The sequence below is a fragment of the Castanea sativa genome, chromosome 11 (assembly GCF_040712315.1).
Source record: "Castanea sativa cultivar Marrone di Chiusa Pesio chromosome 11, ASM4071231v1".
Taxonomy (NCBI): domain Eukaryota; kingdom Viridiplantae; phylum Streptophyta; class Magnoliopsida; order Fagales; family Fagaceae; genus Castanea; species Castanea sativa.
The window spans coordinates 54,737,375-54,759,781 of NC_134023.1; the positions used below are offsets into that span (position 1 = coordinate 54,737,375).

At 39.4% G+C, this 22,407-nt stretch overlaps 1 pseudogene; it reads left to right on the forward strand.

Annotated features, from left to right (window-relative positions):
- The first annotated feature begins 1,450 nt into the window (after window positions 1-1,450).
- On the forward strand, window positions 1,451-22,358 carry LOC142616740 (protein FAR1-RELATED SEQUENCE 5-like; annotated as a pseudogene).
- The last annotated feature ends 49 nt before the right edge of the window (window positions 22,359-22,407 follow it).

Sequence of the window (22,407 nt, forward strand, 5' to 3'; positions counted from 1 at the left end):
AAAATTGTCATGGTGCAGACTCAATTTTGCTCTGAGGGTTGTTGAGGGTGGTAGAGGGGGATTCTTTTGTTAATATTTCAATCTTTATTTCTTTAATTGGTTTTAGTTTGAGTGATTTGGTGGGAAAAATTAGCTTTCTAAGCCCATGGCATATGCTTCTCTTTGATTGTAAAAGTGGTGTCAAAGGTGGAGCATATTTTGTGGGCTTTTGAGGATGCTTTTACTTATGGCTTCTATTGTTATCTTGTTTTCATTTTTTACCTTATTCATGATTTGGGAGTTCTGATCCTGGCTCCAAGACTGGTCCTGCTACAATATATGGTAAAGTATCACATCAGGAAACAAAAAAGGAATTATTTTCCTTATGATTTTATTGATTTCTCTAATCTTATTTATGCAGCCTTTGGTGGCAGATACAAGAGTTGGAAGTTGCCCGTCCACTGATTGAGGATGTGTGAAGGAAACAAAATGTATCTGCTGTGTTAGATTAGGGCATGTGCAGTCCACGTATATGTGCACTAGGATGTCAATCAAAAATAAAACCAAAACTTGAAAACAAGAAACACATTACTCATTTTGATGCCAATTAGTCAAGGGATATAATTTTTTATTACTGCTATTGGCATAGTGTGATGTATGATAAAAAATAAAAATAACATTATTAACATTATCAGGGCCTGCCTTAGCTGCGGTATGCTTCTTTGAAGCAAAAATAGTAGGAAAAGATGGGCATGCTGCAGATCCCCATAAAAATGTGGATCCAATTCTTGCTACATCATTTGTAATTTTGGCATTGCAACAGCTCATCTCGAGAGAAACTGATCCCCTTCATAGTCAGCTATGTCTCTATCCTCAATCTTTTATTGTAATCTATTTGAAAAGTTCCATACTGGGTGGGTGCTTGGTCATGGGTTTATGTACTCATCGGCCTCTCCTCATGATAATTTAAGCTTTTGGATTGGATGCTTATTGTAGCTTCCATTTTGCTCCATTGTGAAAAACTCTATGTAGAACCTCAGGCTATAAAGCCTTCATCTATATGGCTGTGCAAGAATGAAGTGAATAGGCAACATCTTTTTTGTTGTTGTTGTTTGGGGGGCAGGGGGGTATAGGTGACTGAAAGCATATAAAATATCCAATGTGACATAGAGCTAATACTTAGCTTTTTCGTTGAAGGTGCTATCAGTTACTTACGTCAGAGGTGGAACTACATTGGACACAATTCCAACATTTGTTGAAATTGGGGATACTTTAAGGAGTCTCACAACTGAAGGCATGCACCAACTCAGGCAACGGTTGAAAGAGGTATATACCATACCTTAGCCTTTTCACTTTTTGCTTTATTAGAAAATAGTTTTGCTGCTGTCCTGAATGATGAGAAACTGCATCTGCATGTGCAGAGGTGGGCAAACTTTTGCTTGGTCCTCAGAATGTCAAGGTGGGCGTGAAAATGACGGCAGGTGAAGACTTTGCCAACTATCAAGAACTGATTCCAGGAGTTATGCTTGGCATTGGAATTGGAAATGAGGACTTGGGTTCAGTTCACTTCCCGCATTCCCCTTACTTCTTTCTTGATGAGGATGTCCTTCCAATTGGTGCAGCATTACACACTTCTCTTGCTGAGATATATTTGAGCAAGCACCAACGCGCACTTGTGCCATAAAATTTTCAGAATGTGGTGTTAATAACAATGCCACATTGCCATAAAAAGCCAAAAACCTTCTATGATCTCTATTAATTTTATGCAGTAAAATTCAAGGACTAAACCTCATTGGGTGGATTGGAGGCCAACTTAATAACCTGCATCATTCGAAGCACCTGTAACTGAAACTGCCTTGTTATATTTAGCTCTTATTGAAATAGTACCTGTACTATTTATTTAATTCTTTTTTTCTGGTGTCTTCTTTAAGGATGATAGCTACAATAACATTTAGGGTGAAATTCCATATAGCTTACCCCCCAATGCCACAAATTTGTAAGATGCCTGTTTTGTAAATTGTGATTCTTAGATGCTTAATTTTTTTTTTCAAGTTTTTGGTGATTCTTCTACTTTTTCGTGAATGCAGAAATATGGCATACAACTATTGAGCCAAAATATTCCCCACTCTTAACTGACCTTGAAATATCTCCGACATTTGTGAGTTACTTCTCCCCCCTAGTGCCTATTTACTGAATTGCTTTTGTTTTTTGATTATTCAGTCAGAAACTCTTGATATTTCCCTTGTAGAAATCTCAGCCACAATTTGTTGTCGGGACCAATTGGCAATGTTTGGCTTACAGAATCTCAAAGAGATGCACGTGTTCTTCACCTGGTCCTTATATTTTCTTTTCCCTGGCATTTGAAGTGAAAAGAAGGTAATGCAAAGTACAACATTCCATGAAATATAAACAAGTTCTAGTATAACTGAACTTATGGTTTCTGTTACTAGTTTTTCTTATGAACAATTCTGAAACTTCTTTCATGGTATGGCCTCTTACTATCTTTTTGATGCGTTTGAATCAAACTTAATATAAATTGAGTAAAGCAGAACTAAGATAGCTGGTATTGCTTCCTGAAATCTTCTGTCTTAAGCATTATATTTGATGAATTCATCATGCAATTTAAGTTTAAGCATTGGGCAACCCTCTTTTTTTTAATTGATTATTATTCCAAACTTAAGTGTATTAAGCATGTTGTCAATTGATAGTATAATCTAATGGACATCCTTAAATTAAATGTTTTGTCACTCCTTTAATAGGGACCTATCATAGAATAACTTTACTGGAGATCTACCAAGTTCATTTGGTGAAATATGTAGTTATTAATGCTAAGTTTATATAATTGGAATGTATTTTGAGGATAAAATATTCCATGATGCCATAAATTAGATGTTACATGCACTATTATCTACTTATAGTTCTCTAGAGAGTCTTTTATTTATTTATTTATTTATTTGCAAAATTTTCAGAATAATTTGTGGAACCTATTTAGTCATAGTTGGTTCAACAAGAAAATAAACAGGTTGTACAGTGAACACCTCTTACTTCTGTTGGGTTTAGGAAAGTTAGTTGTTATTCCCAACATTGAAGAGGTTTAATGTCCACTTAAGAAATAGCAATAGGATTTTGATCATATCCTTACAATGCATATGTAATGATATTACAATGTGAAGTCACTTTCTTTGCATTTTAGAGACTTGTTGTGCCCATTTGCACAGAATGTGTGGGCTATGTTCAAGGGAAGAGTTCAGAAATGCAGGAATGAGGCCACTGACTTTTTCCTTCTCTTTAGGCATATGCAGCAGAAGCTTAGCCAGTTGGAGTTGGAGAGATGGGCAACCACGGCATGGGCAATCTGGAACGCAAGAAATAGATTCTACTTTCAGTAGGTCCAAGTCCATTTGAAGGCAATCTTTGAAAGCGCAAGTGGTTTTTTGGAGGAATTTCAAAGAATAATGGCCTCACAAGTCTAACGGGCTCTGGTATAAACTTTCTGCAATTGGGGTCTGTTTTTTCCTTTGTATTCCACTCTCTGGGTTTTGGCTTGTGTTGGGGACACACTTCATGTAGATGGTGTTTCCCCCTTACGCTAGTTTTCTAACTGGCTTTACTTGTAATTCTTCTTTGTTTTCTAATAAAGCATTTCTATCCTTTTTAGCTCTAAAAAAAGAGACTTGACTTATTTGATAATGTTTATATTGTGATTGGCTTACATTCCAATTGGACAAGCTCGCTTTCCTTGATAGGAAGAAATTTTCATTCACTTTTGAGGCAGGGAGAGAGAGACAGTCCATAAGGCTACCATTTTGAAGTTAAAAGTGCTATCATTTTTTTATGGGTAAAATTTATTAGAAAATAAGGACAAGCCTTTCATATATAGGATGTATATAAAAGGCTTTAAACAAAAAGTTCATCTAAAGAATACAAAAGTGCTATATGTTTATACCTTTTTTTTTTCTTTGAATCTTAGAATAACTTTTATCTCTAAAAAATTTAATATTTTAATGATTATTTGTGAAGGCCAATCGTGGCTCTCACAAATGATTTAGTGTTAGTAAGGGCATATTTTTAACCCACACAAAAAATAAAGTTTTTGCGAGGGATTTTTATTGTCCCTCGGAAATAATTTGGTGGGAACATTTCCCTTCAAATATTTTGACATTTTAATAGTTATTTGTGAAGGACGATCTTGGCCCTCGCATATAATTTAGTATTAGTGACGGAATTTTTTTAACCATCACAAATAATACACTTTTTGCAAGAGATTTTTAATTGTCCCTCGCAAATAATATGGAGGGAAAATTTCCCTCCAAAATAGTAACATTTATGACGGCTACAACACATAATTGCAACAACTTTTCTTGTTGGTTACAAATGTTTCACATTTTACCAAGTATTTGCGAGGGCTTTATTTTGCCATTGAAAATAGGATTTTTTTAGAGGGCTTTTGGGGTCCATAAAAAATTCTTCGTCGCTAAAAGGCATTTTTCTTGTAGTTATCCCTAACACTATTGCTTTTTATTGGTTTTTGGATTTAGGAAGAAGCTTAAGTAGAACCTATTGATGGAAGTCCAAACACCCCGAGTAAACACAATAAGGAAATTAAGGCATCAACGATTGGAATAAAATTTGATTGTGATGATAGTGCATATGAGTTTTGCAAACAAGATGCTCATAGAAGGGGCTTCAGTGTAAGGAAACATTATATAAGCTGTGGGAGTGCTGGACATGTTGAGAGGAGAACATTTTGTCGTTCAAAACTAGGTGAACAAGCTATTGAGAAACATCGTGAACAAGTATCTTTCTATCACCCAATTTCACAAATTGGTTGTTTAGTACAAATGACTTATCAATTTCAAAATGATGGCATGTTAGAAGTTGTTCTTTTCACGAACAACATAATCATGAGTTTGCTCATTCTCCAATGAAACATATATTAAGATCAAATAGAAAAATTACACCTGCCAAACAAGCTTTTATGGATGATGCAAAAAAATCTGGGATACCAATAAAACAAAACATAGAATTATTGAGCATGCAAGTTGGTGGTTATGAAAATCTTAGGTTTTTGAATGTTGACTATAAAAATCATGTAAATTCCAAGAGGGGAGAGACTTTAAAGAGAGGAGATGATCGTGCTGTGATGGATTGCTTTAAAAAGATGCAATTAGAAGATCCATCTTATTTTTATTCTATATAACTTGATGATGATAATCAAATTCTGAATTTTTTTTTGGCTGTTCTAGATCTATAGTTGATTATGAACACTTTTGATATGTTATATGTTTTGACACCACTTATCAAATAAATTCATATGGTCGATCCCTTGCTCCATTCATTAGGGTTAATCATCATAAAAAAATTAATTATCTTTGGTGTAGCTTCACTTTATAATGAAACCATAATGTCATTCAAGTGGTTGTTTGAAACTTTTTTTAGTGCAATGTCAGGGAAACAACCAAGAACTATATTTAAAAATTAATTTGTTGTAATGGCTAATGCATTAGAAGATGTGTTTCCTAAATCAAATCACCGTCTATGTGTGTGGCAAATTTATCAGAATGCTGCTCAGCATCTACATCATGTATTTAATCCATCGAGCCAATTTTGAAATGATCTTAGTAATTGTGTGTATGATTTTGAAGATGAATGGACAATTGCTTGGAATAACATGCTTGAGACATATGATCTTACTTTTTTTTTTTTTTGATACAAGACATATGATCTTACTTGAAGGGGATAAAAATGGTAAATGGACGGAGACGTTGAGGACGGATCGACACCAGCAATGACCCAGCTATGACGGTTAGGTGTTGCTGAATATCCGTCTTGTATAAATTAATTATGGATGCCACGTGGCATGTCGTTTGATATATTTCAGATAAGCCTTTGCTTTATCCCCACGCAAACGTGTACACTTGGACTTCTTGCGACACACGTTTGGGAAGACTCCTATATGGAAAGGAACTTGAGAAGGAAGTGGTATCCTTAAAGAAAGGTAATTCTACTCAATATAAATACCCCAGAAACCCTAGGTATGAAGGTACGCATAATATTCTTAACTCTAGTACTCTAGGGTTAAAGGAACAAGATTCTAACTTGACCTTCGGAGGGTATTCGGCCGACACCACACCGGTGCTCTCTTCTGGGTCCTTCGTTTCCTTTTTGCAGGTATTGCTTTCGTTTGAGGAGCGCTTGCAATTCACTGGTGATATTTTCGGCTTCATCAGTTGGCGCCGTCTGTGGGGAAAAACATTAAGGAGGAGGAAGAAAAACTTCGGATTATTTCAGCCTCGCTCTATCCCTGAGACAAAGAGTTGCATGGCACTCACCCGATCGATGGCAACGAACAACAATCAAGGCGACGAACCACGCGCCACCGCTTTGGAAAGGCAGGTCCAAACGCTTGCCGCGGTGGTTGAGCGCCTCACTAAGCAGAACCATGATTTGGAAGAACAGTTGCGGCAAATAACTGCACATCAGAGCGCACCACAGGAAGATCAGGAGGGAGCTAGTCCCGAAGGAAGGAACGCGGAAAGACCTGAGAGCAGCAACGCTCCGACTAGACCCGAGCGACAAGAAACCAATCAACCGCTTGCTTTAGACCCTGTGCCGACTCACATAGCCACCGAAATGCAGGAGATGAGTGAACGTATGGATGCAATGATGAACGCCCTTAAGGGACGAGTATCCAGCAATCTGGACGACCTAGTCCATAGAACGGATTCACCATTCACAGCGTTGGTGAATTCATACCCCGTCCCTTCAAAGTTTAAAATGCCCCATGTGGAAAACTATGACGGATCCAAGGACCCGTTGGATCACCTGGAGTCTTTCAGAACTCTAATGCATCTTCAGGGTGTAACGGACGAAATCATGTGCAGGGCTTTCCTCACCACCTTGAAAGGGCCTGCGAGGGATTGGTACAGCAAGTTGACGCCTAATTCCATCGGCACTTTTAAGGAATTAGGTGCACAGTTTGTATCACACTTCATTGGAAGTCATCGACACAAGAGGTCTATTGCATGTATACTGGGAATTAAACAACGAGAGGGTGAGACATTAAGGTCTTATATAGCCCGCTTTAATAAGGAATCCCTCTCGATAGACGAGGCAGACGACAAGACACTTGTGGCAGCATTCACAAACGGGTTACAAGAGGGTAAGTTCTTATTTTCCCTATGTAAGAATGACCCAAAGACTATGTCCGATGTCTATTACAGGGCGACGAAGTATATGAACGCGGAGGATGCCTTGCTGGCCAGAGAAGACTACAAACCAAAGAAAAGGGAAAGAGAGGAAGATATGAAACCAGATAACGGACGAAAAGTGGCTAGAACCAGAGATCGACGAGAAGACCAGAGACCCAAACCGCCTTCAGGGAGGTTCACAAGTTTCACCCCCCTCATAGCCCCAATTGACCAAGTGCTTATGCAAATCAAAGATGAAGGAAGCTTGACATTCCCGGGCAAATTGAAGGGAGATCCGAACAAGAGGCCAAGAGATAGATATTGCCGCTTTCACCGTGACCACGGCCATGATACGACGGATTGTTATGATTTGAAACAACAGATTGAAGCCCTTATAAGGCAAGGAAGGTTGCAAAGGTTCGTGAGGAAGGAAAGAACTGATCATCCTCAGGAGCAGAATCCTAGACGGGAAAACGAGCGTCCCAGACCACCGGTAGCAGACATACGAATGATAATGGAGGGCAACGCTTCAGTAGGATCGTCCAAGAAGGCCAGAAAGACTTATTTACGGACGGTACAAAGTGTCCAGTCGACAGGACCTTCATTAGAAAGAATACGGCGAAACGACTCCAATATCGAGTTTTTTGAAGACGAGGCCCGGCGCCTTCACCACCCCCATGACCACGCGCTTGTGGTTAGCATACAGGTAGGGGATTTCAACGTCCACCGAGTTCTAGTAGACAACGGGAGCTCAGCAGACATCCTTTACTATCCTGCGTTCCAGCAGATGGGGATTGCAAAGGAGCGCCTGATCCCGGCACGCGCGCCCCTCGTCGGCTTTGGGGGAACCCGGGTCCATCCTTTAGGATCCGTCACATTGGAGGTGACGGTAGGAGACTACCCACGACAGATAACTAAAAATGTCTCCTTTCTAGTGGTTGATTGTTCTTCAGCATACAACGCCATACTCGGACGTCCTACTCTCAATGCATGGAAAGCCATCATTTCAACCTACCATCTGATGATCAAGTTTCCCACTGAACATGGGGTTGGAGAACTACGCGGAAATCAGGTAACTGCACGGGAATGCTACGTGGCCATGATGGAGATGGATGACCATGTACAGACAATGAGCATCGAAGAACAGAGAACAGTGGCAGAACCCGTGGAGACATTGGAAGAAGTCCAACTAGATGATTCAAGGCCCGATCGAACCACCAGGATAGGAACCTCAATCGACCAAACGATTCGACATGCGCTCCTACTGTTCCTCAAAGAAAACCAAGATGTGTTCGCATGGAGCCATGACGACATGCCGGGGATAGATCCGACAGTCATAGTCCATAAATTAAACGTATCACCTTCGTTCTCTCCAGTCCGACAAAAGAAACGCGTATTCGCCCCCGAAAGGGATCGAGCTGCAGCAGAGGAAGTGCAGAAGCTACGAGAAGCGGATTTCATACGAGAGGTGTACTACCCAGACTGGCTGGCAAATGTGGTAATGGTCAAAAAGTCAAATGGGAAGTGGAGAATGTGCGTTGATTTCACGGATCTAAATAAAGCGTGCCCTAAAGACAGCTACCCGCTCCCACGGATTGACGCCTTAGTCGACTCTACCGCAAAACATGAGTTGTTGAGCTTCATGTACGCCTTCTCGGGGTACAACCAGATTAAGTTGGAGAAGACAGATCAAGAGAAGACATCATTTGTGACGAGTCAAGGGCTTTTTTGCTACAAGGTGATGCCATTCGGGCTCAAGAATGCAGGAGCCACATATCAACGATTAATGAACAAGATGTTCGAGCACCAGATTGGCCGGAACGTCCAAGTCTACGTAGATGACATGTTGGTAAAAAGCGTAAAGGCGTCGGATCATCTGAGGGACCTCCAGGAGACTTTCGACACTCTTCGAACGTACAAAATGAAGCTGAACCCAAGTAAATGCGCATTCGGAGTAACTGCTGGAAAGTTCTTAGGGTTCATGGTGTCCCAGCGGGGCATTGAGGTCAACCCCGAAAAAGTGAAAGCAATTATGGATCTATCCCCTCCAAGGACGGTGAAGGAAGTGCAAAGCCTGACGGGAAAGATAGCAGCCTTAAATAGGTTCGTATCAAGAGCAACCGACAAGTGTCTCCCTTTCTTTAGAACGCTAAGGAAATCTTTTGAGTGGACGGACGAATGCCAAAGGGCATTTGAAGAGTTGAAGGCATATCTGTCTGCCCCGCCATTACTTAGCCCGTCTACGCCAGGGGAGGAATTATTCCTGTATCTTGCTGTCTCATCGGCAGCGGTAAGTGCGGCTCTCATTAGAGAGGAAGGGAAGGTCCAGAAGCCTATGTACTTTGTGAGCCGGGCGCTGCGAGGCGCTGAGGAGAGGTACCCATGGATAGAAAAACTCGCCTTCACACTTGTAACTGCAGCTCGAAAACTGAAGCCGTATTTTCAAGCACACACAATAACAATCCTGACGGATCAGCCATTGCGGAGAGCAATGCACAATCCTGAAACCGCCGGACGAATGGCTTTGTGGGCTATCGAGCTAAGCGAGTACGATATCCAATACCAGCCACGAACAGCTGTGAAAGGACAAATATTGGCAGACTTCATTGCGGAATTCACTACACATGAGGAGCAGGGGGCAGAAGAGACGCCTACATGGAGAATTCACATAGACGGATCCTCCAATAAGCATGCGGGAGGAATCGGAGTTGTACTCCATACCCCGGAAGGAGATAAGATTGAATGTATGATCCGTTTGGAGTTCCCTGCTACGAATAATGAAGCGGAGTATGAGGCCCTGGTGGCGGGATTGGAGCTTGCAATAGCAGCTGGGGCTAGGAAGGCAATGGTCTACTCCGATTCCCAAATCGTAGCTAGCCAAGTTGATGGGAGTTATGATTGTAGGAATGAACGAATGAGAAGGTATCTCGAAGAAGTGAAGGGTCGGACGAGTGCCCTCCAATTCACGATAACTCAGATACCGAGAGAAGAGAATCAAGAAGCGGATCGACTCGCAAAGGCTGCTTCGGCCGAACCTATGGTCGTCCCAGAGCAGGTATTGTCCTTCGTCCAATATTCATCATTACTAGATAATGTTCAGGTGCAGGAATTAACCACTAGAGATGGTTGGACGGTTCCAATCGTGGCGTACCTCAAGGACGGCAAGCTTCCAGACAGGAAGGAAGAAGCAAGGAAATTGAAGGTTAGGGCTGCCCGATTCATACTGATCAAAGGCATCCTCTACAAAAGAGGATTCTCCCGACCTTATCTAAAATGCCTGGGCCATGACGAAGCAGACTACGTAATGAGGGAAGTTCATGAAGGGATCTGTGGAAACCACTCAGGATCAAGATCACTGGTACACAAACTACTCCGGGCAGGGTATTACTGGCCGACAATGCAGAAGGATGCCCACATGTACGTAAGAGCCTGCGATAAGTGTCAACGATTCGGCAACCTTATCAGGCAGCCAACGGAGGAACTCACACCCATGACGGCCCCATGGCCATTCGCACAATGGGGGTTAGACATCATGGGTCCATTTCCAATAGCGGCAAGACAACTGAAGTTCTTGGTGGTTGGTATCGACTACTTCACCAAGTGGGTGGAAGCAGAAGCTCTTGCTACTATCGCAGAGAAAAATATTCGCAACTTTGTATGGAGAAATATTGTTTGCCGATATGGGATCCCGAGAGTGCTCGTGTCAGACAACGGGAAGCAATTCGACAACGATGCGTTCCGAGATTTTTGTTCTTAGCTGGGAATCAAGAATCACTACTCGTCGCCCGCTCATCCACAGGCCAACGGACAAGTTGAAGTCACGAACCGGTCCTTGTTAAAAATCATCAAGACCCGGCTCGAGGGGGCAAAGGGCATATGGCCGGACGAACTACCAAGTGTCCTATGGGCATACAGAACAACGGCAAGGACGCCAACGGGAGAGACACCGTTTCGATTGGCGTTTGGTGCTGAAGCCCTCATACCAGCAGAAGTGGGATTGACGAGCTACCGCGTGGAAAGTTATGACGAGAGTAAGAATACTGAAGCATTACGTCTAGAGCTTGACCTTGTTGATGAAGTTAGGGCAACAGTGGCCGAAAGACTGGCGCGGTACCAGGACATGATGGCAAAACATTACAACTCTAAGGTTCGGCACCGGGACTTCAAAGTTGGAGATCTAGTGTTGCGAAAAGTGCTTGGCGCTACGAAAGATGCATCCCTGGGAAAGCTGGGTCCCAACTGGGAAGGTCCGTACCGAATCATCTCATGGCGCAGGAAAGGAACGTACTACTTGGAGACATTAGACGGAAAGAAGTTAGGCCACCCCTGGAACACGGAGCACCTGAAGAAGTACTACCAATAGTGCAGCAGTCACAATACCTACTGCCTTACTTTTCAGTCTAATTTTGGAATGTTATGGCTTTTACTTTTTAGAGCTCAGTTTTTCTTTTTCATGAACAATTTGGTTTATTGAACTTATGAGAGGAATTTTTTATACATGCTGATGAAAGTCTACAATGAAATCAAAAACAAATCCACAAAGTGGACGGATCACCCAAAGGGTGAAAAACCTACAAGTCCCCAAAGTGGACGGACACCCAAAGGGTGAAAAATCTACAAGTCCACAAAGTGGACGGATCACCCAAAGGGTGAAAAATCTACAAGTCCACAAAGTGGACGGATCACCCAAAGGGTGAAAAATCTACAAGTCCACAAAGTGGACGGATCACCCAAAGGGTGAGAAATCTACGAGTCCACAAAGAGGACGGATTACCCAAAGGGTGAAAAACCTTCAAGTCCACAAAGTGGACGGACCACCCAAAGGGTAAAAACCTAGTCCACAGAGTGGACGGATCATCCCATGAATGTTTGCATGGTGGACGGATAGCAAAAATACGTTTGAAAGTCCATTCACAAAGTGGACGGGTTAACTGGATACATGACGGTTAATGAGCAAGCAACATGCAATAAAAAGACTTGATAAGTCAAGTTTAATAATTACTAATGACGGTTTAAAGTTCTTTTACAACGGTAAAAACTTTTACAAAAAAAAGCAAGTATCCTATTCATTCTTTGGAGAGCTCTCGACCAATGGACCGTCATTTGGCTGACTAGGAGGAGGAACTTCGCCTTCATCAGCTGGAGCAGTGACGGCAAACACTTCGTCTGTACTTTCTGAACGGACGGATTGTGCAAGTGTTTGCCCTTGAGCGTCAATAGATATATGGGATACGTCCAGGTCAGGGTACGATGACTTCACCTGACGGATGGCGTCATCGAACCCGTCGGCAAAGGAGCTCCCCAGCTCCGTCAAAAGGAGTTCAGAATCACGATATTCTTGAATGGCTATCTCCTTTGCGCTGTGAAGCTTGGATGTTGCCTCCGTCAGCTGCTTCTCCTTGTCGTTTAGGATCTCACGAAGATGCCCGTTCTCTTTTTCCACCTCCTCTCTGACCTGCTCCGAGCATTTGAGCTTTCTGTCCATGTTGATCTTGTAGGTTTTCAGCTCGTGCAGCTCATCCTCCATCGTCTGGCTTTTCTTTCTCAGACGGTCCATGGATGTCTCATGATTGAGACAACGGCCTTGGAGCCCTTTCATCATCACCATGGCCTGGAAGCGAAGTACAATGTTATGACAGATATAAAAGAACTTAGCAACAATACCAGACGGATTCAAAATTACCTGTGCAAGGGAGAAAAGACCCGTCTCACCCATTGCCTCCGTTGAATGGTTGCCTAGGTCTGCATAGTCGTCGGCTGTCAGCATAGACGACATCTTCTCGAGGGCATAGCTTGAATCCTTCCGGAAGAGAACGGGTGGTTTCTCCCCGGAGCCTGCTGGGCCTTTCATGAAGCCTTTGCCCTTTCCATGCTTGACGCCCATCTTGTCTGCCTCCAGGGCCACGACGGGTTCAGTGGAAGTCTTTAGCTTCTTGGGAGGATGGTCCGTTTTCTCAACTTGAGGCCGTTTTGACGGTACAGGTGGGACCATCCCCTTTGTTTGACCCCCTTCTTGCTTTTTCTTCGCCGCCTGTTGCTTAATGAATGCTCTCCTCCTGGCGGCGTCCATCTCTGCAAATCAAAGACGGATGATAAAGGAAAGGTAAAAACAAGAGAAAAATGAAAGACGGGTATAGCTTTGATGAACTTACGTTTTCGAATCCTGTTATCGTATTGACGGGCAGCGGATGTAGGTTTAGGTCCGTCACAATACCAGTGAAGTGTATCGAGTGTGACGAGTTGAGCCCAAGTCCTCTCTTGCAATTTTGTTTTGTTAAAAATTTTCTCCAGAAAATTCCACTGCTCCAAATCAACCTGAGGACGGTCTCGAGCTGCGATAAAGGACGGTTAGGCATGTTTAAAAAAAAAAAAAAAAAAAAAAGGAAGAAAAGAAGAAAATTTCGAATGCTGGACGGAAGCAAAAGGAATACACCTACCCGATGGGGGCATTATGCCCCAAGTTGTATCGACGGGCATGTTGGTTACATCTCCTGGACGACACATCCATTCGTCCCCTTCCAAAAAAAAGTAACGACTCTTCCAGTCTCTGTTCGAGTCTGGAGTGTCACTGACGAGCCTCAATAAAGGACTTCTAGCTGCAAAGCTATACATCCCCTTGGACTTGACAATCTCTGTTGGACGGTAACAATGGAAAAATTCTTCCACCGTCAGCCTCCGGGAACCATCAGACATTGCCCCATATAAAACCTCAACCCCAATGAACACTCTCCAGGCATTGGGGGAGATTTGGGTGACGGACAGACCAAGGTATTGAAGAAGTCGACGGTGAAGAGAACTTAATGGAAATCTGAGCCCCGCCTTTAAAGCTTGCTCGTAGATTCCAACACCGTCTACTCCCTTGTAGTAGCACTTCTCGGATTTTTTGGGAAGACGTAGACGAATGTCATCTGGTATTTGGTACTTGGCCCTAAGTGTGTTGAGTTGAGATTCAGTCATGGACGACCTAAAATCATTTACCGTCCAGAGAGGCAGCATGACGAACTCCCTAAGCCCATCTGGGCCAATTACTGACTGAACGGGGGGATCCACACCGTCCAAGCCACTGCTGGACGACTCAGAACTATCCGTCTCTATACCACCGTCAAGGGAAGAAGAGGTACTTGACGGGTTCCTCTCTTCACTTGAAGTGTCAGGATCTCTTGGACCTGACGGAAACTTTTCATCGTAGCCCGCCCCCTCGCGGACAAACGACTGGTTACTTGACGCACTAGACATTACCTACATTTATGACGGTATAACCTAAGACACCGACGGTTCTAAAGAAAGTGCATATACTTAAAACAATGAAATTCAAAGAAAGACGGAGAAAGGTTTGGAATACATACCGGATTTGCTGAACGACAGGAAGGCACTGTAGTTGTGACGGTTGCGCTCTACTCACAAGTTTTTGACAAGAAGAAGAAATGAAGGGAGGAATATCTGGCCTTTTATAGAGCAAAGGGCACGGAATACGAAGCGACGCCTCGATTTTGGGAAATAGCCAATCCACGAGGTCCACGTGCTCTTCGTCAGAAATACAGGCCACGTGTCATCCGTCGTGGTATACCAAGCCCGTTCCCATTTAATACATTGTCTTCAGTCATTCCATGGATCCGTCAGGTTATAAGGACGGATCCAAGGACTGAAGGGGGCAACTGAAGGGGATAAAAATGGTAAATGGACGGAGACGTTGAAGACGGATCGACACCAGCAATGACCCAGCTATGACGGTTAGGTGTTGCTGAATATCCGTCTTGTATAAATTAATTATGGATGCCACGTGGCATGTCATTTGATATATTTCAGATAAGCCTTTGTTTTATCCCCACGCAAACGTGTACACTTGGACTTCTTGCGACACACGTTTGGGAAGACTCCTATATGGAAAGGAACTTGAGAAGGAAGTGGTATCCTTAAAGAAAGGTAATTCTACTCAATATAAATACCCCAGAAACCCTAGGTATGAAGGTACGCATAATATTCTTAACTCTAGTACTCTAGGGTTAAAGGAACAAGATTCTAACTTGACCTTCGGAGGGTATTCGGCCGACACCACGCCGGTGCTCTCTTCTGGGTCCTTCGTTTTCTTTTTGCAGGTATTGCTTTCGTTTGAGGAGCGCTTGCAATTCACTGGTGATATTTTCGGCTTCATCATTACTAATAATCCATGGTTGCATAAAATGTTTGATATGAAAGAGAAATGTTCTATGGTATATGATTGACATATGTTCACTGTTGATATAAAAAACACTCAATGCAATGAGTCAACGAACAATGTGTTGAAGAAATACTTGAAGCCAAAACATGGTCTTTTGCAATATTTTGAACATTATTCTAAAGTATTGTCTGATAAGCGAAGTCAAGAACTACAAGCAGAGTTCAAAATGAGGCAAACAACACTGGTTTTACTAGTTGATTTCGAGATGTTGTAGAGTCGTACACTCCAGAAATATTCAAAATATTTCAAGATGAATTGTGAAGATTGTGGATTGTACTATTTACAAGGCTGGTAAATCAGATTCTATTACAGAATACAGAGTGAAATATCATAATAGAACTCAAGAGCACTTAATCAAATATGAAGAAGCCTCAACAACTACAGTTCAATGCAGTTGCATGAAGTTTAGCTTTTTGGGAATTCTATGTTACCATGCTTTGAAAGTTCTTGACAAGAAAAATGTTAAGAGAATTCCAGCCTTTATGTATTGAAAAGATGGACACAAGATGCAAATGTTGGTTTTATCAAAGACTATCATGGCATTGATGTTAAAGGTAGTGCACAAGAGTCAATGGGAAAGCGTCTCTCTCATTTGAGTCACAAATGTCTTCAAATTAACACACTTGCAGCAGAGAGAGATGATGTATGAACATGTTGATAAATGTTTTGACAAATTATTGAAGCATTTGCAAGAAATGAGAAATGTTGAAAAGTCCATTAGAAAGGAAAAAAAAATCTCAAAGTAAGAAGGGTCAGCCCAAAAAGACTAGTGGAGCAAGACAATTTCAATCACGTGGTGGCCTAAATAGAGTAAGTTCATTTACATTCCATTATAGAACATGAATTTGTAGGTTCATAAATTTGTTTTATGTGAATTTTTTTTTCACATAGGTCAATTCCTTGGTTAATATTAATTCTCACAAAGAACATAGTAATGTTAAACAACCATTACAATTAGTAGACAACATAACTCAGGTATGATGCTACTAATTACATATTTTGTCTAATATCCTATTAAACAATTACTACTATTAAAAAGTGACACATAAATTTATTTAAATGTCATATACAAGAATATTTTAGTTGTAGTAATTTGGTTGGACGAGGCAATGTTGTTGAGTTATATGGTTTGAATTAGGTATCATATAAATTTCTTTGGTTATATCCTACAAACTAATTATCTATACTACTATTTAAGGGGCTTCCCCTGTTTGGATTCCACATTTTTTTTGTTCAAAAATGTCCCTACAGATGTTTAAGTAGAGACAAAATTAAAGGACAATCCGGTAAAAATGTAACTCTAACTCCCACTAAAACGTTACCTAAAAAATAGGACCACTCTCCTGTTAATTTTTAAATTGATTTATTCACTTATAAATTAGATTTTTAAAATAAAAAATAGGACCACTTTAAGTTTAAGTACAGACAAAACTTGAGGATAACATTGTAAAAATACATTTCTGACTCTCATGCCTTCAAAATAGGACCACTCTACAACGTTAATTACTGCTTCAAAAAACCCAACCTCTATCTCAACTCCCATTACACACCATTATCAAAACAAAAAAACAAAAAAAAAACAAAAAACTCCCACTGCAAGCCAAAAAAAAAAAAAACTCCCACTGCAAGCCTGGGAAAAAGGAACCCACATGTTATTCACATCTCCCACCTTCCTCACTCCACAAATAATATTCAAATTAAACAAACCCATAAGTTATAAACTTATCATGGGCAAAGGTTCTTTCTACCACTCTTTCTCAGTCAGTACACGATCTTTGGCAAAACTGCAATACCCAAAGGTTTGCCTTTAAGTTTTTCTTTCATATGTTTTTCTATGGTTTTGCTCCAACGATGTTAGAAGAAGATTTCCAACCGAGTTTTCCAAGAACAGTAGTTTTTAACTTTAATTCATTGTGATGTCAAATTTCAAAGTTGTCCAAGGGAATTTCGTTGCAAAGTTGCACTAGATCCCATTATTTCCCTTACTTTGTAATCATTTAAAAAAAAAAAAAAAAAGATATTGAGATGGAAGTTTTTCATTAGGACAAGAATCAAAATCAACAGGAACTTGCAATTCAAATCAAACAAAATCAGAGTCCAGAATATTGGTACGTTACTTTTGCTCTATATTTATTCTCTGTTAAGAGTCTTAGGACGGTGTTATTTTAAAGGTTATCAAGTTTTGATATTTATTCTCTGCAGAATTGTTTTTTTTTTTTTGGGACTAATATAGGACTACTTTTTTTTCATATGAATTGCTGCCTCTTATCCTATTTGTTTAATGTTTGCTGTTTTTCTTATATTTAATCCTCTTTTTTTGTCTCTATTTTTTAGGGTCACATATCAACAATTTTTGTTGAATTGCGTAGAAGGCACATTGAGTTCGGGTGAGAGACTATGTTATTGTATGATTCAAGGCCTATATAATAAAGTGGTAGTCATCTATCAAGTGGTAGTCATCTATTTTTTGTGCCTTTCGCTACAACTTCTTTTCATTTTTTAAAATTAAATGATATAATTGCTCACATGAAAGCCTTTCCCATAAAAAAAAAAAAAAAAAAACTATTTATTTTTTATTTTTTTATTTTCTATGTTTTAGTCATTTGAAACTTTTGTTATAGATGTGTAGTAAGAGGCTACAACGTTAGAGGCTTTCCCATAAAAAAATACTATTTAATTTTTTTTTTTTGGCATTTCAAACTTTTGTTATGGGTGTGTACTAATTGGCTACATTTTAGGACTAAGCGGCTGCATTTTGCAATAATTATAATTTGGGATTACTACATCTTCCAATCATAAAAAAACTTAGGGGTGTGATGAGTATTATAATTTGGGATTACCACTCTCCTATTAATTTTTAAATTGATTTATTCACTTACAAATTAGATTTTCAAAATAAAAATTATATATAGTAAAAAGGCAACTCTAACTCCCGTTAAAACATTACTTAAGAAATAAAACCACTCTCCTATTAATTTTTAAATTGATTTATTTACTTATAAATTAGATTTTCAAAATAAAAATTATAAATATATAAAATAAAATAAATACAGTTTTTTTTTCTACAAAATAAGACCACTTAAAAAAAAAGTCTCATCGCACGTGCGAAGCGCGTGCGATGAGGCTAGTTGCTATTACTTATAAATTTTGTCTAATATCCTACCACCAAGTTACTTTCATTAGCATAGAACATGAAATATTGATTTGTTTATATGTCACATGTAGGAATCTTTTGATTGTGAATTTTTGGTTGGACAAAATCATGTTGGGTTATATGGCTTGAGTCAGGTGTGCATAGTCATTATAAATTTTTCTATAACTTAAACTTATATTTTCCTTTTATTTATTTTTTCCATTTAATAATTCATATTTAGTGGCATATTTTGCAAGCTTTAGTAGATCCTAATATTGATAACCTTTAAAACACACTATATTAGTTGTTTTCCTTGTTTTTTGCACAATTGTTGGACAACATATTGTATGGTTATCGTAGCTAGTGGACAAAATTTTGACAGTATTATTGTACAGCACACTTGACTTTGACAGATTTTTGAGGAGCATTTTGGACAGCACATTTGAGCTTATAGAATCTTTTTAAACATATTTTGTAACAAATGAAGCTACTTAAACATCTTAGGTCCTCGTTAGGTACCAATTATAATTGCAACGGGTAAATATTTCTATATGTAATGGAAAAGTTCATTTCTATATTTTTGTATCTATGTATTTGCAAATTTAAACAAAGGCAGCTTTAGATGAAAGCAATATAGTGATGTGGATGGAAATTAAAATTCAAGAAGCTTAAATTTAGCAATAGATTTGTTGAAATTTTCCTTTTATCTAGCACTCTTTTATAAGAAGCATACTCTTCAAGAAATGAAACTAATGAATGCAATATAGTGTTCAAGATGAATGCAATATAGTGATTAAGAAATGAAACTAATAAATGCAATATAGTGCTATGGATGGAAATGATGAATGCAATATAGTGATGTGGATGGAAGTTTAAATTTAGCAATAGATTTGTTAAAATTTTCCTTTTATTTGACTCTCTTTATAAGAAAAATACTCTTCAGGAAATCAAACTCAACAGAGCTATGGTGATTGGTGACAACATTGATAAATTTTTTTCGGACATAAACGAAAGTAAACTCATTAGCTTGACGAATATTGACATTAAAAATATCAATAAGATTAAGGAAGGGATCAAATATCCTAAAACATTAATTACACAAATTGGTTGGATTGATACACATTCGTTGCAAGCCTGCTAGAAATAGTGTTTGGAACTAACTACCTGTACATTCTCCATATATGAATACATTGGCTCACAAAAATATTTTCAGGAAAATATACATCCAAATCTCCCTCTAACCATGGACTGCTAACAAACCAAACACCTTAAACATAAAAAATCAACAAAAAGAACCAAAATTCTACAAAGTTATTTACTTTCTTCTTTGTGATTTTATATAATCAAGACTCTCTAATAATGTTTGCATCCTACGCCGCATCTCTGGATCAAGTTCAATGCAATTTCGTGCAATATGAAATGCTGCAACAACTTGCTTCTTTGCATACACTTCAAGCAGCAGTGCTGAGTCTATAACCTTGTTGCCATGAACATATTTTCAGGGGCTGAAATCATGGATGTACATTAAACCCGTACCAATTCCTTGAGCAATTTTTAACCTTGTTGCCCATATAAGCAGGGGCAAAGAATAGGAAGGACCAAGATTGCCTGCAATAATTTAACACCATGGAGAAAACATTGTCATTACAATGCTAACAAATAATGGTCACTTATTACAACAGTCATTAACAAAAGTTAGGTGAAAAGTAACTAATTATGCCATAATAATGTCAATATGGAAAGTTTTAACAAGGATACAATAATTGCTTGTTGTATGTGCAATTTAAAGAACCAATTTGCTACCATATTAACATCTAACATGTAATCATATATGTAACATGAGTCATTGATCTGTTAGAGTAATAAATATTTTTTATATCTATGAACAAACAGGATAGCAACCATTAATCCCCCGTGAAATGCAGCTTTAAATCACAAGAAGACAATTTTTGCCCATGGTCGATACTTTTGCTACATGTCACCAATGAAGGAATTTTGTTCTTTAGGTGCAATTTTTGCCAAATGGACGAAAAGGGAATTCCTTTATTTCTTGACACAGTATATGCTTGAAAATTACCATGCCTAAGGTTCTTAACACTCCAATTGATAATGGAAAGCATACCAAGATGGCTAAATACATATACAACAAAAATTTATGCACGAGAACATCATAATTACCAAACCCAACACAACCTCAAAACAGAACCTACTTGCACAAACTCAAGCTAGCTATAAACCTAGGAAATATTTTTTTCTTAAAAATTACAAAACAAAAATTACAAATATATCACAGCAAGAACTCAAGCTAGCCAAAATGGTAATTTTTTGAAAGTTACAAACAAGAAATCTAATTATCACAGCAACAAAAAACCATAACTAAATCATCCAAATATATCACACAAAACAAACCAAAATAATATCAAATATAGAGGGATTTGGTAAGAAACCTAGAAAAAATCGGAGCCTTTGATGAAAATGGCACCTAATTTGATTAGAATGATGAGAATCTAGATTGTGACTAACATCTAACCCAATTAATTTGCACACATCGAATTATACAATAGAGTAGAAGAACCACTAGACATTAACGCCATGGTCCTCAAAGACACTAAAATAATTTCATGCGTAATATTTACAACTTATATATATATATATATATTGGAAAATATGAAACTGGCAGTTGAAGAAACAAAGGTCATAGCAATTTCAGATGCAGGACGAATGGAAGCAATTGAAAGTTGCACTCTTAGAGTCCGTTTGGATAGAACTTATTGCTGAAAACTGAAAACTGAAAACTGAAAATACTGTACAAAAATAATTTTTTAATGTGTAAAAATTACTGTTCATCCCAAAAAGTACTGTTCATTGGCCTAAAATCACTGTTCATGGCCAATGAACAGTGACACATGCGCGTGGAAAAAAAAAAAAAAAAAAAAAAAACTGCCCAGACGTGGACGCAGCCTCCTATCCAAACGCATTCTTAGTCTCATTGGTAAGTTCCTTATGTGCAAATATTTCAATAGAACGGCAGCAAAAAATATCCTGCAACAAGCATAGGGATTGGAGGACACATTACAGATCTTGGAGGTTGGTGCAAACCTGTTCCAATTCAAATTCCAATCGGAGTTTGATATGAATAAAGTGATTACTATGGACGTTTGATAATCAACTTCTTATGCTTCAACGGTGGAGGAAAGGGACGACCGTGGGAAATTTAAAGTGGACTCATGCATCACTATGGGTTCAAATTTGGGGAGCTCCATTTGATATGGCCTCCCCTCAGGTTGCACGAGAGGTGGGAAATAGATTAGGGGTAGTGGAGGATGTGGAAAAAAGACGTAAACAGGATGATCAGAATTTGTTTATGCGTGTCGGAGTTGCTCTACAACTTGAGAAGCCTCTAAGATAGGGTGGTTTTATTGTAGGTTCGGATGGATTACGATCATGGGTGACCTTTAAATATGAGAGACTGCCCATGTTTTGTCATTATTGTGGGCTGCTTGGTCATGATCTGCATCATTGTGCATCACACTTTGCAAGGAAGAAGAATGGAGGTGAAGTGGATTAATAGTATGGAGAATGGCTGAAGTCAGAAGGTGGTTGTGCGAAGTCCCCTCCTAAACGAAGTGCAAACTCGAGAAGAGGATCTGATGTTGATGCGGAGGATGGTCTGGGGCAGAATTCAAACTACACAGGGGTGGTGGTGGAGCTACCAGCGGCGGAGAGGGAGACTGCTAAACACGTGAGTAGCTGTCACGATGAGGGAAATCCCGTGAATCACGAGATTTTTCCTGAATCTCAGCAGCACGAAAATAAAGGGATTGATACGAATTTTTAGCAAGATGATATTGCAAGAATTGAGGATAATACTAACGTAGAATAGGGAG